A 17,667-nucleotide genomic window follows, 5' to 3' on the forward strand; every position below is an offset into this window, starting at 1 on the left:
AACATGAACTGGAATGGGGAAGGTTCAATGTGTTGTATGGCCTACTCCATTCCCGATGTTTCTGTGTCGTCTGTAAATGTTGTCACAAGCTCTCAGATGTTAGGAAGGATGTCTCTGCAGGGTCAACAGGACTGTATTTCTCATTCCCTTTTCCGATACTGAGGCTGGGGCCGGGTGTTCTGTCTGGTTTTATCCTTCAGACCTCGGAACAGTTTGATACAATAGAATGTCTTGTTTGGCGGATTCAGAGACCATTGAAAAGTTTATCACATTTCTTGTGTCTGCAGTCACGTTTAGGCCAGACCAGGAAAGCACGGGAGATTCACTTCCTGAAAGTACATTTGTGAAGCAAATTGGTGTGTACAATCGACATTGGCTTGAAAGTCACTATTTACGGACACCAGATTTTGCATCTTAATATTTTGTCAATTGTGTTTAACTTACACCAGCTGCCAGAGCATTAGCCTGGTCTGGATTAGTAATCCAGTGACCTTTCCACAGAAGCACCATCTCTACATGGGGACATATCTGATATCATACTGAGCAGGTTATTTCTGTGCTGTTTGATAACTCTGTCAAAAAGAACTCCCACCAATTTGACTGTGGTGGTGGGACTGAGGGGGAGGTAACTGGTCAGATTTTAATTATAATCCTCTTAGGAACTGGACAGAGCTGAGTAATTTTCCACATTGCCAGGGAGATTTCAGGGTTGGAGCTGGAATGAAACAGCTTCCTCAGGGACACGGCTTGTTGTGCAGCACAAGTCTTCAGTCGTATTGCAGGAATGGTGTCAGGGGCCATTGTCTTTTTTCGTACGTACTGTGTTCAGTTGTTTCTTCATGTCACATGCAGCAAATTGAATTGGTCGAAGACTGGCATCTGTGATTCTGTATCATGGTGAGGGTGAGGTAGATCATCAACTCAACACTTCTGGCTGAGGTTGGTGCAGCTACCATATCCTGGTCTTTAACACTCATGTGCAGAACTGTTCGATTACTGAGGATGGGGATATCTGTGGAGCCCTTTCCTCCGTCATTTGTTTAATCGTCCATCACCATTTATGACAGAATGTGACAGGATTGCGGAGCTTCGATCAGATCTGTTTGTCAAGGGGGGTAGCTTTAATGGGTTCACGTCAGGTTTAGGTTCACGTGGTTCTGACCCAGTCATGTTCACCCACAGTCATTACTGAAACATAGATCGTATTGATGGTAATGGCTGACTGAGGAAATTATTCGATGCTAAAAGTTACAGGTTGTGGTTGAATGCTGTTCTGCTTCTGCTGCTGCTGTAGTCTGCAGCACTACATAAATACGCAGTTTTGAGCAGCAATATCTGCAATGCAATTCTGCTCTCTGTCCCTTAGTTCACATTGAGACCCATTCACCCATCAGTAATGTACTCAGTGACGTACTCTGGTTTCTGATGTGGTAACACTTGGATTTTCATACTTTCATTCTGCTGAGGGTCTCTCCCCGGGTCATGCTTTCAATCTAACACATTCTGCAAAACCAATTAACTGATTTTAATTCAATTGCTTAATTCATCTGAATCTTTTTGCTTGTGTAATACCATCTACTGTGTTTAAAGTGAATGTGTTTCCTCTGTTTCTCTCACTGACCATGATTAAGAGCTCTGTACTATCAGTGTTGTCAGCTTTATGTAGTTTCAGAGCCAATGAATTCTCTGGATTCCCAATCATCTTCACCACATTGTATGTTTCCTCTTTTGGTTTGATGCCTTATTACTCATGGTTGCCTTTTCCTGCCATGAGTATGTTTTATCTCCTTTGGGAGAATTTCTAATATCCTCCGAAATATCCCCAGAAATTCCTGCTTTTGTTGCTCCATGATCTGAAAATGTGTTGCTGGAAAAGCGCAGCAGGTCAGGCAGCATCCATGGAACAGGAGAATCGACGTTTCGGGCATAAGCCCTTCTTCAGACCTCACTTTGTTCTGCTCCATGGTCTGCCCTGCTTGGCTCCCCTTCCAATTAACTCTGGCCAGCTCCTCCCGAATGTCTTTGTAGTTACATTGCTCAATTATAATCACATTACATCAAGAAGAGAGCAATAGATATAAACCGAAAGAAGGAGCTTTGAGAGAAGAGACGCAAAGAATAATTGGTAAATTTCTTAACTAGATACAAAGAGAGAAAGAGCGAGACAACATAGATGAGGAAATGTGAAAAATGAGAAAACTAGATCATCGAAAGAAGTAGATGTACATCCCTCAATGTTTTGGCAATTCCTGTGTGCTGTGGTCCTTTGTACAGTGCATATACAACAGAGCAATATATGTTCAAATAATGGCTCTGATACCAGAATTTTTATCTCCAATAATATGACAGACACTAGCTTTGGAAAGTACCCAACAGGCCAATATAATGAATTCTGGTAGAAAGGGGATTAACTGAAATAAGGTGGGACAGCAGAAGCAAGAATTTATAACACACATCCTGATAAGAATGAGAGATTGGATTGGAGAATTCCAGAAAAGGAGGGAACGTTGAGAGAAGGGGAACATATCATTTTAGATGAGAATCAAATGATATTTTAATGTTTTATAAATTATATACATCATATGCATCACTTTCAGTTAACTGTGTCTCCGTTGTTCATTTAGAATGTGTTGTGCACATATGAAAAATGTTACATATCTGCACACACACATTTATTAAACAGTGTATATAAAATCATTTTTCCGCCATTGAAATGGTCCTGTTGTCGTGTTACCAGGATACATCAACACCAACTAGCCACCAAAAGACATGACCCATTATCACTATGTTCCATACATACAGGCAAAGAAGGGCACCACTTTGATTGGGACAACGCACACACATACTAAGACACGGAAGGACGTTCTTACAGAAATGGCATTCTGACCAGAAGTCTGTCAATAAACACACCAATTTAGATCCTATCTACCTTCTCTTGTAAAACAAAAGAACTGGAAATGACATCACCCATCCTAAGAACCCAAGACCTATAAACAGAGAGGCGCGAAAAACCACCAGCGCTTCAGCAGAGACTCTCACTGATGATGTTACCTAGTTATAGTGTCGAATCGTCAGAAAACAAAAGCACAGCGAGCTAACTTGCATACACACAAACTGTTATTTTTCTTTCATTAGTGGAATTTGGGAGTTCTTTGTCACTCATGTATTAACAGATTACGAGGAGAGGTGATCTTTTTTGGGTTTGTGGTTTTAATTAACAGAAGTGCTCGACATAGATGTCTTCAGAGTTTGGGGCCCTGCCGTATGGGAATTGGACAGATTTCAACAGATTTCGGGTACAAAATGTCCCTGCAAATTCCAACACGTTGCAATTAGTGACCTAGATCTTCAAATAAAACCGGTCAGAAAATCTGTTTAACTTTGTTTACTTGTGGTTGTTTAAATTAAAAGTGAGAGAAATGGCTTTTAACATTAGTAAAGATGTTCCCAAATTTGCCAAGAAAGTTTAGAAAGACAGAAGCAGGACATTTTTTAGAATTAGCAAATAGGTTGGAATTGGATTTAACCAGGGACAAAAGGAAACCTGAAATTATAATGGAGTTGGTCAAGCACTTTGATGTATCAAAGAAACAGACAAGTGCAGTCGAGTTAGAAAAAAAACTTAAATTGCAAACATGGCAACTGAAGTTAGAAAATAAAGAACGAGACGGAAACAGAGAGAGAAAAATGAGAAGGAGAGGAAAAAGAAAGAGAGAGAGAATTTGAAATTCAGAAGTTGGGAATTGGACAAGAAAGTTAAATTAACAGGATGGAGATGAAGGGAGAACGTCGGGATGTATACAACTATGTTAGTACCTTGCCATATTTCGGTGAGAAAAATGTCAAAATCTTTTTTATTTCATTTGAAAAAAATGACTCGGCAGATGACCTGTCCAGTGAACTTGCGGGTAATGCTAGTTCAGACTAAGCTGGTGGGCACAGCTGGTGAGGCATGTGCAGCGCTGTCAGATGGGGGGTCAAGAGATTATGCAGATGTCAAATTGGCTATTTTGATTTGCTATGAATTGGTACCAGAAGCATATAGACAGAGGTTCATAAAAATAGAGGCGGAACCAGGTCAGATTTATGTTAAGTTTGAAAGAATTAACTACAGTCATTTTGATAGATGGGTGCTGGACTTAAAAATAGATAAGACCTGTGAGGCTCAAAGGGAGATTATTCTGCTAGAGAAGTTTAAATTCTCACTTCCAGAGATGGTAAGAATTCATGTGAATGAACAGAAAGTTCAAGAAGCGAGAAGCGTGGCAGAAATTGCAGGTAAATATGCATTGGTGCATGAGATGAAATTTGGCTTCCGGGAGAATTTCCATGTTATGAGGGATAGAAATTGGGAGAAGAAAAGTTCACACATTACAAAGCGAACAGTAGCGCATAATAGTTTACCACAAGTGAAAAAAGAAGCCCAAAGGGGTTGAAAGGAGATGAAAGGCCTCAGGTGTTCTCACTATAAGGGCGTGGAACACATAAAATGATAGTGCCGATGGTTTAAGAAGGGCACTGGGAAAAGGTGTTTTCATTAAAGTAAGCTGGGACACACTGTGATGGTCGTTGAAGGAAGGCACTTTGGGGAAAGATGTGGCAGAAGAGGCTAAGCCAGTGGCATTAGTGAACCTGGTAAAGGAGACCCCAAGTAGAGCCGAGGAACTGCAGAAGAGTATACAGCCGAGGCAGGGTCTGGGTATGGAGTCAGTACCTGATCGCTATAAAGAATTAGCCTCTGTAGATAAAGCTTACTCGGAAAGTACAGGGGGAGAAGGACAAGAGTTATAATTTTGTGAGATATGGGATCTGCTCTGTCTTTAATAGTTGAGAAGTGAGGCGCCGGAAAAGCACAACAGATCAGGCAGCATGCGAACAGTAGGACAATCGAATATCAGGCATAAACCCATCGTCAGGAATGTGGTGGGGGACAAGGGAGCTGAAAGATAAATACGAGGGTAGTAGTTGGGCTGGTGGGAGGGTCACTGGGAAGGCGATAAGAAGATGTCGGTGGGAGTAATAATGATATGTCGGTTGGGAGGGTGGAGTCGGTAGGGGGGAAGGAAGCTGGCCAGTTAGGGCGGTTCAAGAGGGCAGTGCTAGGTTGAACGGTTGGATCTGGGAGAGGTTGGTGGAGGGGAGATTTGGAATTTGGTGAAGTCAACGTTCATGATGGTTCTAGTTGGAGGGTTCTAGTTGTCCTACTACCTACCCATAACACCCTCCTCTCCGACCTATCACCATCACACCCCACCTCCATCTACCTATCGCCTTCCAAGCTATCTTACACCCAGCTCCACTCCCACCCTCCTATTTATTTCTCGGCCCCCTTCCTTCTCCCTTACTCCACCCCCCACTTTCCTGATGAAGGATTTATGCCTGAAACGTCAACTCTTCTGCCCCTCGGATGCTGCCTGGTTGGCTATGCTTTTCCAGCCCCACACTTTTCAACTCTCATCTCCATCATCTGCAGCCCTCACTTTCTCTCGGCCTCTAATAGTGAGAGATGAAAGATTTTCACTCTTTCTGACATATTAATCAAGATCGTGACAATTTGTGGAATGGGGTTAGAAATTAAGCATTCCCTTGTGTAACATCAGGATGGAATGCCAAATTAAGGTTGGGAAAGTAACAGTGACAGTGAGTAACAGAGTGTCATTTCCAGAAATACTGTTTGTTCTTGTGAACGATTTAACAGGTTCTAAGTTGGGAGTGGCACCCCTTGTGTTGGAGAAGGCAAAAGGAAAACTGGGGAATTGGGGAGTGAAAAGAACAATACCCAGGATTTTTTCCAAACTGTATAGTAACAAGATTCCACTGTCATAAGTTAGAGCAGGAAGGAAAACCGAAATAAAAAGCCAAAGGAGGTGATGTGCAGTTAACTGACACCCTGTTTGATGTCAAGGTGCAGAAAAAACCTGAACAGGCAGAGGATCAGGCAGGGGTGTTTAGTCCTGAAAGGCGAATGGACTTACAACAGATGTATATACACACACACATACACATGCACACACACAGAAACGGAATCAAAATATATTGTCGAACGTTATTAACTTAAAGATAGAATGCTAAAATTAAAATGGAGACCCCGATAAGTTCGTGCAGAAGGGAAATGGGCCGACGTGCACCAGATTGCTTTAGAGGTAGCGTACAATGTTACGGGTAGCACATAAACTAACTGCAGGGGATCACCTAGGTGTACAGAAGACTCAGGCTAAGGTACAGAGGCATTTCTAGTGGCCTGGAATGCACACGGACGTGGTTATTTTTTTGATGTACATGTCAAACATTCTAAATGGTAGGGAAGTCACAGGCAGTACTAAAGCCAGCACCTTGTTACCAATTCCTGCCCTCGAAGAACATTCCACGTGGGTTATGATTAGTTGTGTAGCTCCCCTATCTAAAATAAAAGTGGAAACCAATATTTGCTAGCCATAATGGATGTGTCTACCAGATTTCCAGAGGCAATTCTATTATGGAGTGTTAAGGTAAAAAGGGAGGTGGAGGAGTTGGTAGCTTTCTTTACTCACTGTGGGCTCCGCAAAGAGATTCAGTCAGACCAAGGTCTCATTTTTACCGCTCAGCTGTTTAAGGAAGTCATGGATAGCTTAGGCATACAGCAGTTTAAATCAAGGGCGTCCCATCCTGAATCCCACGGAGGCTTGGAAAGTTAGCATCAGACGCTGAAGACCATATTAACTGCGTACTGTCAGGATTACCGGAATGATTGGAATGACGGTGTCTCATTAAATTGTTTGCCGTTAGACAAAAATTATTTGCCCCAAATAAATCTACTCAATTGACTTCCTTTGAGTTAATATTTGAAGTGAGAGGTCCTTTGGAATGAATTGAATATAAATTAACAGGACCGAAGTCAGAGATCTCACACTCGGATTATGTACGTGAGATGAGGGAGAGATTAGATGGAATAGGTGAGTTAGCTAAACAGCACCTGAAGGGTACAGCACAGAATGAAGCACGTGGCAGATAATAACTCTAAAATTTAGCAAGTGATTGAAAGCTCACAGTTTACAGTTGGCAGAGCATGTTGACCGATTACAAGAAGCAAACTTGGAAATAAACTCAAAGAAAACAGAATTCGCGAAGTTAGAGGTGATGTTCTTGGGACATTACATTGGACATGGAAGGTTGACCCCATGGAACACAAAGACAAAGGGCTTTGAGGAATTTCCACGACCATCCTCGAAGAAAGAGGTGCTTCGATTTTTGGAACTGAGTGGATTCTATCGGACGTTTGTTCCAAACTTCAGCAGCGTATTGGCACCACTGATGGACTTCGTAAAGAAGGAAACAGAATTGTGGTGGACAGAACAATGCCAGTAGGCATTTGAGAATTTGAAAGCAGGATTAATCACAGCACCAGTTTTAGCTATACCAAATATTTTGAAACCCTTTGAAAATTCTATTTGCTTCTAGGGATATAGAGGTTGGAGATGTATTGATACAGAAAGGTTATGATGGATTTGAATGGCTAATTGGCTACTTGTCGAAAAAACGCAATATCCAACAGAAAGAAAAATACAGCATTCTCCATTATTGAAAAAGAATGATTAAGTTTCGCACTGACCTGACAATATTTTAATGTTTATGTGATAAATAAATTGTCGGAGATGGTTGTGGACAACGACAAACCTCTGGCGTTTTTTGAAATATTTAAAGACCAGAATATGAGACTATTTCATTGGAGTCTTATCACACCGACTTTAAACTTACAAAATGTACATGCTGTGGGTCCTAAAATGTGATAGCAGATGTGTTATCGTGGATTTAAAGGAAAAAGTTTATATAAGATTTTACTTATTCCAGTTTAAATAGGTGTGCAAAATTAATATGAATGATATAACTGAGATTAATTATTTTGTATTTCATAATAATGAGATTAAGAATTATCGGAAAAGGAATGATGCCATCTTTTCATTCTGCTGGTTCTTTTTATTCCTGAAGGAGGGAGGTGTTATGAAGCCGAAAGCATGTCAGGTCACTTTAAGATAGAACGGGTTTTGTTGAATAGAATGTACAGCACAGATGCCAGCTAAATGTCAGATTGTTCCATATGTCACAATTAGCTGGGAAATGGACACCTGAGTTTTGGTTGCTGTTTTGACAACAATTCAAATACAACCAAAAAGTTTAAATAATAGTCAGGATAGCAGAAGCCAACGGAATTTGAATATTATTGTTTGGGTACCTGGAAAGCAATCAAATTATGAGAATTGTTGTTTCATGGGGAGTATATGAACCCAGTATTTGAACACTAGAGGGAGAGTCACTGCCAGCCAACAGCAGAGTAACTGCTGTAGAGCAGGAGTGCTAACTGGCCTCTCAAACACTCTCTTTCAAAGATACATGCTCATGTCAAATCTACTTGCTTTAAAAAATGATCCAGGGAAATCAGCAGCTGGAAGATTGAACACAGCGGGGAAGATGGAGACTGTGTGGTCTTGAGATTGTAATGCTTAATATGTGGGCTGTTGGAACAGCATATTTTACAGAGTCGGAGACAGATAGTAAGTAGCTAAGAAAAAAGGAGCTTGTATTTATGAATAGTTGTTGTTTCGTGTTCACTATTAAAGTTAAGAAACTAACTTGTTAATTTTTGTTTAAATAGTGGAATGTGGGAGATCTGTGTCGCTCATATTTTAACAGATTACAAGGTGAGGCGAGCTTTTCTGGGTGTTTGGTTTTAATTAACAAAGGGGTTTTGACTCCACCTTGTAAATGTCCATCCACACTAACCCCAATTCCCTGCAGTTGGCCCATATCCGTCCAGTCCTTTCCTATCCACATATTTATCCAAATGCTTTTGAAGTGTTGTTAATGTACCCCCCTCAACCACATCTGCGGGCAGCTCATCCACGTGCCATCCTCTGTGTAAAGAAGTGGCCCCTCAGGTTCCCTTTTATTCCTTCCCCTTTAACCTTAAACTGATCCTCTCTCGTCCTCGATTCTCTAAACCTTGGAAAAAGACTGAGAGCATTAACCCTACCATCGTGATCTTATTCAGCTCTATATGGACTCCCTCAGTCTCCTACATGCTAAAGAAAAGGTCCCAGCTTGTCCAAACTCTCCCTATAACTCAGACCATTTGGTCCTGGCAACGTCCTTGCAAATTTCTTCTGCACTCTTTCTAATTTAATAGCATCCTCCCTCTAACAACGTGACAAAACTGAACGCAATACTCCAAGTGCGGCCTTACCAAAGTCCTGTGTAACTGCAACATAAATTCCCAACTTCTATACTCAATGTCCTACACGATGAAGGCCAATGTGCCAAAAGTCTTCTTCACTGCCCTGTCTACCTGTGACTCCACTCTCTGAGAACGGTGCACCTGAACTCCAAGGTCTCTCTGCCCACTACACCCTTGAAGATCCTCCCATTCACCATAAAACTCCTAACTTGATTTGAGTTTCCAAAATGTAAGACATCACCCATCTATATTAAATTCCATTTGCCATTTCACAGCCCACTTCCCCACCTGTTTAAGGACCTGCTGCAATTTCTGATAAACTTCCTCACTGACCATGCTCCCACTTATTTTAGTGTCATCTGTAAACTTACTAATCATGCCTTGTTCATTCTCAACCAAATCATAGATAACTAAAAGCTATGGACCCAGTCTCGAGTCTAACAAGCATCCTTCCACTAAACCCTTTGCTTCCTACCATCAAACCAAATGTGTATCCAATTTGCCAGTTCCCCCAGCATTCCACGTGATGGAAACTTCAAGAGCAGCCTGCCGTGTGGGACCTTATCAAAGGCCTTACTGAAATCCATAGAGACTATGTCTACCATTCTGTCCTCATCAACCTTCCTGGTCACTTCATCAAAGAACTCTAACAAATTTGAGAAGCATGATCTCGCAATCACAACTCTATGCTGACTGCTCTGAGTCAAACCCTGTGTAAGTAATGGGTGCAGACAATGGTATGCTGTCCTTCATTTTATAAAGTAAAGCCATTTTCCTGCAGTTTTAGAGCCTTGCTGAGAGAGCATTTGGGGCACTCTGCACAGAGTTGATCTCCTTTGTAAGGAATGATCTCCTTACCACAGACATGGGAGATGGTAACATGAGGATTGAGTAAAGAAGCTAAGTGTTTAACCTGTAGAGCTGTGAGAGACGAAGAAATTGTGACGCTGAAACACGAGGAGCGATCACTTATTTCCAAAAGACACATTGATAGAGTGACAAATTCCATACTTTACCCAGGATTCATTGGTTTGATTAATGACACATGTACCTCAGTGCAGGGAAACACTTTGTTTATGAGCAGTGGAGGCAGATCATAGGGTGGAAATAGACTTGGATAGAGTAAGGCATACAGGTTACACTGCACAAGACAAGTACGCGACAAGATCAACATGAGTGAGATCACCATTAGTTGATCTTAGAGAGTCCATACATCAATCTAACATGGCTTTCCTAATAATTTATATGCCTTTACTAACTCTCCCCATGTTATTTTGCAGTCGGCGTGTGAACCCGTACTAAACGTCATGTTGTTCACAATCCCCAACAGCAGCCACAATACCTTCCATCTGAAACAGGTAGCCATTCCCACCAGCTTCCATCCTACATAGAGAACACGAGGCTGGCTTCTCGGAGATGGAAGGTGCCTTCTTGAGACTTCACACAAGACATATGGCTTCCCTCCTCACCATGTTAAAGTCCCACGTGTGTATCATGAGTAACGGAGCCAGGAGGAACAACGTGGAGCAGTCTGTCTGTCCAGCCTCTGCTCCACTTGTTCATCATGTTGGAGCATCAATCTGGAGACACTTAAGACTGCCGATGCTGGTGATCAGAGTAGAGCGTCGATTGCTGGAAAAGCACAGCAGGTCAGGCAGCATCCGTGAAGCAGGAGAATCGACGTTTCGGGAATAAGACATTCATCAGGAATCAGCATCAATTACCACATTCTGCCCCCCGTGTAAGTGTATTGATGTGGGAATGGCCTCCTACTGTTCCTATACAAGTGACTCAAGGGGCTGATTGGCTTCTTCCTCGTCCGATTGGACAGGGCCAAGGGCCTGACTAGTTACCCTCGGTTCCTGTTTGACAGCTCGATGTACTGACAAGTGTGATGATGCTGTAGCTTTAAGAGGTTATTTTGTCCTGGTTTCTTTTATGATAGAGATTGAACGATCGTTACCAAGCTGGTTAGTTAAGACCGCTCGAGTAAACAGCGAGGTAGGCCTTAGGTTTATTTTAATGCAGCCTGAAGGGTTGTGGCCAGCTCTCACATATTAGGATCTCTGGGTTTTGGTTTCTCAGTAACATCAGAAACTTTTGGGGTCTCAACAGAGTTGGAAGCTTCAGTGAATGTTTCCTGACTGCTACTCTCTCTGAATTTTCTCTTGATGCTGTCACTTTTCATCTGGAACAGACACTTTACATTCCCTTTAAAATAAGAAAACATTAGAGTCTAGGCTATTGCCTTCAAATTTTTTCGAAGGGCTCTGGTGTGGTCCATCGCACTGGACTCTTTCTCTTCCTGAGTAATAGGCTGGACGCACTGAATGGGCTGTCCCTGTTCTTCTCCAATAATATCAATGGGCTGAATGGCTTCCTCATATTCCTGTGAAACCAGCGTGAGATGCTGAATGAACTCTTATTTTACTGTGGCAATGTGCAATGTCAGGCAGTGCTGTTACAGGAATGTTGCTGACACTTTAACAGCACAAGCCTGACTGGTGTCTGGGCCTTGCTGCACATGGACAGAGACCAGTTCAGGAGCTGACGGGGGACAAAATGTTCTGAACATTGTGGAATCTTCAGTGACCATCCCCACTTCTGATCTTATGGTGGGGAGGATGGGGGCGGGGAGACATTGATGAAGCAGCTGAAAATGTTTGTGAAGAGGAAGCTACCCTGAGTATCTCGCACAGAGGTCACCCTGGACTGAGATGATGAACATCTTCCTTAGTTAGTGGGTGTTATTTTCATGAATGCTCTGTTATTTCATATTGCAGTCAGGGAGACCAGAGGATTCTGTGAGCCATCTCTGGGTGAGGTAAGGGGGCTGTGTTCTCAGTGAATTTGGGTCTAAACATGACCAATAATAAAAGCGCAAGTTGCAAAGAGGGAAAGCTCTGTAAAGAGAGATAAGGGGCCTCTTTCATACCCATGCCTGGGTTTTCCAATCACATTTCCCAAATCACCTTAAAGCGTGTGGGACAGTTTTGAGAGGCTGAATGGTCTCCTCTGTCTCTGTGCAACAGGTTATAGCAGTAAGTAGCATCCAACTGCTCCCGTCTAGCAGGTTTGAGGGGCTGAATGGAACACAGAAACATGGGACTGAGGAGCAGGAGTGGATCATTAGATACTTTGAGCCTTCTCCACCAGGCACTAAGATTGTGGCTGATCAGGTTGTGGTCTCAGCCCCACTTCCCTGTCTATATCCCATTATGCATGACTCACTTCTTTGTCAAATATTTAACTAATGTAGCTTTCAATCAATGTGAACACAGAGACACGATAAACTTTCAGTTAAGAAAATTCCAACTTGAAAGGTCCTTTCAGAATTATTCCTCATCCCTCTTATAGAATCAGAGAGTCATACAGAAGAGAAACAGACCCGTTAGTCCAACCTGTTCACTCCGATCAGATATCAAATCTGATCCAGTCCCATTTGCCAGCATTTGGCCAATATCCCTCCTCTTTCAGATACTTTTAAATGTGCGATTGTAGCCGCCTTCAGCACTTCCTCTGACAGCACTTTCTATGCACACACCACTCTGTGTGTGAATCATTTACCTTCATGTCCCTTCTAAATCATTCGCCCTCTCCCCTCCAACCTATGCCTTCTTGTTCTGGTCTCCCCTACCCTGGGGAGCAGAACGTGGCTGTTCAGAATATCCATGCCACTGCTGGTTTTGTAAACCTCTATAATGTCACCCCTCATCCTCTGACACTCCAGGAGAAAGCACCTCAACCTAATCAACCTCTACATGAAGCTCAAACTACCAGACCTGGAACATCTGTGTCTAAATAATTTCTGCAGACAACTGAGTTGTACGCAGTATGCTTAAAGTGGCCTCACCAACATCCTGTACAGATGCAACATACCACCACAACCGCTATACTCAATGCTCTGATTGATTAAGTGAAATGTGCCAAATGTGTTCTGTCCCACTCTGTCGACCTGCGACTCCACTTTCAAGGAACAATGTACCTGCAGCCCTATGTCCCTTTGTTTCAGAATGTGTCCTAGGGCCTTGCCATAAGTGTATAATTTCTGCCCTGGATTGCGTTCACAAAATGCAAAACCTCGTATTTATCTATATTAAACTTCAACTGTCACTCCTTGCCCCTTTGTCCCATCTATTTGTGGTCTCGTTATACTCTGAGATAATCTACAAGACCACCTTTCTGATGTAATCTGTAAACTTACTAACTATGGCCCAATATTCACATCTAAATCCTTTACATAAATGATGAAATGCAGTGAACCCAGCCCTGATTCTTACAGCACACTGCTGCTCACAAGCCTCTAGTCTGAAAAATATCCCTCTTCGTTCAGGCCAATTGTGACGAGCTTCCTCTGTATCCCATGTGACCGATCACTTACTAATCTGTCTACCAATCAGAATGAAATACTCGCTATGAAGAGAGGCTGAGTAGGTTAGGTTTACATTCACTAGAAAAAAGGACATTGAGGGGGGACCTGATTGAAGTTTGCAAAATCATGAAGGGCATAGACAGTGTGGACAAAATTGAAAAATGGAGTGCTGGAAAAACACAGCAGGCCAGGCAGCATTCGAGGAGCAGAAGAATCGACATTTCGGGCATAAGCCCTTCTTCAAGAATCAGTGTGGATAGAGACGAGCTTTTTCCCAGGGTGAAGGATTCAATAACGAGAGGTCGTGCTTTCAAAGTGAGAGGTGGAATGTTTAAGGATGATACACGAAGTAAGTACTTCACACAGAGGATGGTGGGCGTTTGGAACGCGTTGCTAGCAGAGGTGGTAGAGGCAGATTCATTTAAGATTCGTCTGGACAGATGCATGAGTAGGTGGGGAGCAGAGGGATACAGATGATTGGGAATTGACCGACAGATTTAGACAGTACATTTGGATTGGCTCAGGCTTGGAGGGCGAAGGGCCTGTTCCTGGGCTGCAGATTTTCTTTGCTCTTTGTTCTTTAAATGAACACCTTGCTCAAGTACATATAGACAATGTTCACCAAACTGCCTTCATCAATCTTCTTTGTTATCTCTTCAGAAAACTCAACCAAATTAATGAGACATGATTTCCCATGCAGAAAGCCACGTTGTCTACCCCGATCAGCCCTTGCCTTCCCAAATGTATGAAAATGTTATCCCTCAGTGTCCCCTCTAACAACTTACCCACCATTGACATCAGGCTCACCGGTCTTTAGTTCCCCGTCTTTTGGGGTCACTGTTTCCTTTTCTAGTCCCACCCCTCCACTGCTCACAACAAATGTTAAATGTAAACAGGTTGGTGATATGGCCGATGATATCGGTCTCAGACTGGGTCAGGGTCAGTTTTAGGAACAAGTCAGGTTAGTTTCTTTAATCTGCACAAATAGCACGTTTATGACCACAACAACGTTACTCAAAATATGATGGAAAGATGCATGGCAAACTGTTTGGGTATTGCAAGTATATAATCAATATTTCCCTTTCTAAAAACACTGACACACACACACACACTTTTAACTTGAAAGACCTCTGTCCAGATATTATTGGAACTCATAACAAAAGGGAAAATTGTGAGATTGTCCAAAACGCTATTCTGCTTCTGAAGATATTGTACTAACACAGTTGCTAGCAATGGGATTCCATCCTGAGACAGTTGGATTTGGCTTAATTCCCTTTGCTTTAGGCAGTGAGGAGATTCCAGTGAATTCTGGTCAGTAATCACCCAAAGGGCAGCACGGTCGAAAGCACTGCTGCCTCACAGCACGAAGGGACTTGGGTTCGATTCCAGCCTTGGGTGACTGTCTGTGTGGAGTTTACACATTCTCTACTTTTCTGTATGAGCTTCTAATGGGTGATCCAGTTTCCTACCACAGCTCAAACTATGTAGGTTCGGTGGATTGGTCATGCTAAATTGTCTGTAGTGTTGAGGGATTTCTAGGTTAGGTGAATTAGTCAGTGGTAAATATAGGGGAATAGGTAGGGAAGGTTGGTATGGACTTGTTGGGCGGAAGGGCCTGTTTCAACACTGCAGGGATTCCATAAAAATAAGAATGGTAACGATGACTGTAGAGGTTTTATTTTTTAGCTCGCACACATTGCTGTGATGAGGAACACTGAAGGAGAGCGAGTGTAATAGGCTGTTCCTTCTCAGGCAGATGACATTTTATCCTTCTCTGAGTTGAGTCACACAGTAATGTCATTCTCTCCCAAACTGGACCATGTGAGGTCTCCTTGTACATTGTCAAAACTATGTCTTCATCACATACCCTACTCCATGCAGGTGCATCATTGCTGCTGTCATGCACAGAGCCATACTCTTAGCAGAAAATGATCTCGTGTGATTTGAAATATGTTTACATGGCCCTGTGTCATTAAAAAATAAAATGTTTAATTTACTCAGAATACCTGTGTTAATATGAATGCATTTTTTAAAGAAATACAGAAATTGCTGGAAAAGATCGGCAGGTCTGTCAGCATCCAGATACGTTTTACATGCTGTAGTTGTACCAGCCTCCACCACTTCCTCTGCCAGCTCATTCCATACACACACCACCCTCTGTGTGAAAAGGTGCCCTTTAGGCCTCATCAAAACTTTTCCCCTCTCACTTTCAACCAATCCTCTATCGTTCTTGACACCCCTAACCTGCGGAAAAACCCTGTCTACTCACCCTATCCATGCCCATTTTGATTTTATAAACCTTTACTGCTGCGAAATGTGACTTCAATCCCGGGCCTAAATTCTGAAACGCAATACTGACACCTCTTCCTTCTCCATCAAGTCACAATTCTAAATCCATTTTAATCAGTTTGTTCAGATGTATCCTGAGACACGTCTGTGGACTTTACACCCAGACCTTTGTGCCCGGAGGTAGGGACACTAGCACCACTTAGCAATACCCATAAAGCTGTAACATTATTCTCCTGTGTGTTTGCTCTTCAGCCTGTTCTGACGTGATGTGACACGCTTCTGCAATAGGCAGAACTTGAATCCAGGTCTTCTAGTCCAGAGCCAGGAACACTACCACACAAGTTCAGGAATTGCAATCAAATCTAGAGCACTGACTGAGAGGCAGTGACGCTACCCACTACATTACCATACCCAGATTTTGGGACATATTTTAGTGCCCGCTTTCAGCTCGGTGTGGATTTATTGTAATCAGAGCTGAAAAATGCGTTGCTGGAAAAGCACAGCAGGTCAGGCAGCATCCAAGGAGCAGGAAAATCGACGTTTCGGGCATAAGCCCTTCTTCAGGAATGAGGCTGGTGTGCCAAGCAGGCTAAGATAAAAGGTAGGGAGGAGGGACTTGGGGGAGGGGCGTTGGGAATGTGATAGGTGGAAGGAAGTTAAGGTGAGGGTGATAGGCCGGAGAGGAGTTGGGGGTGGAGAGGTCGGGAAGAAGATTGCAGGTCAAGAAGGCGGTGCTGAATCTGAGGGTTGGGACTGAGATAAGGTGGGTGGAGGGGAAATGAGGAAGCTGGAGAGATCTGCATTCATCCCTTGTGGTTGGAGGGTTTTTAGACAGAAGATGAGGCGTTCTTTCTCCAGGCATCGAGTTACCATGGTCTGGTGATGGAGGAGGCCAAGGATCTGCATGTCGTTGGTGGAGTGGGAGGGGGAGTTAAAGTGTTGAGCCACGGGGTGGTTGGGTTGGTGGGTGCGGGTGTCCCAGAGGTGATCTCTGAAATGTTCTGCAAGTAGGTGGCCTGTCTCTCCAATGTAGAGGAGACCACATCGGGTGCAGCGGATGCAGTAAATGAAGCGTGAGGAGGTGCAGGTGAATTTGTGATGAATATGGAACGATCCCTTTGGGCTTTGGAGAGAAGTGAGGGGGAAGGTGTGGGCGCAGGTTTTACATTTCTTTCGGTTGCAGGCGAAGGTGCCGGGAGTGGAAGTTGGGTTGTTGGGGTTGTGGACCTGACGAGGGAGTGGCGGGGGGGGGGGGATTTTCTGAAACGCTGATAGTGGAGGGGAGGGAAATATATCCCTGGTGGTGGGGTCTCTTTGGAGGTGGCGGAAATGCCGAAGGATGATACGATGTATCCGGAGGTTGTTGGGCTGGTAAGTGGGGACCAATGGGGTTCTGTTCTGGTGGTGATTGGAGGGGCGGGGTTCAAGGGCGGAGGAGCGGCAAGTGGAGGAGATGCGGTGGAGAGCATCGTCAACCACGTCTGAGGGGAAGTTGTGGTCTTTGAAGAAGGAGGCCATCTGGGTTGTTCGGTATTGGAATTAGCCCTCCGGGGAGCAGTTGGAGCACAGGCGAGGGAATTGGGAATATGGGATGTCGTTTTTACAGGGGGTAGGGTGGGAGGAGGTATAATCTAGGTAGCTGTGGGAGTTGGTCGGTTTATAGAAAATGTCCGTGTTGAGTCGGTCGCCCGAGATAGAAATGGAGAGGTCTAGGAAGGGGAGGGAGGATTCTGAGACGGTCCAGGTGAATTTGAGGTTGAGGTGGAAGGTGTTAGTAAATTGGATGAACTATTCAACC

The sequence above is a fragment of the Chiloscyllium plagiosum genome, unplaced genomic scaffold (genome assembly GCF_037043375.1).
Source record: "Chiloscyllium plagiosum isolate Xiang-an unplaced genomic scaffold, Cpla_swu_hap1 HiC_scaffold_46, whole genome shotgun sequence".
NCBI lineage: Eukaryota > Metazoa > Chordata > Chondrichthyes > Orectolobiformes > Hemiscylliidae > Chiloscyllium > Chiloscyllium plagiosum.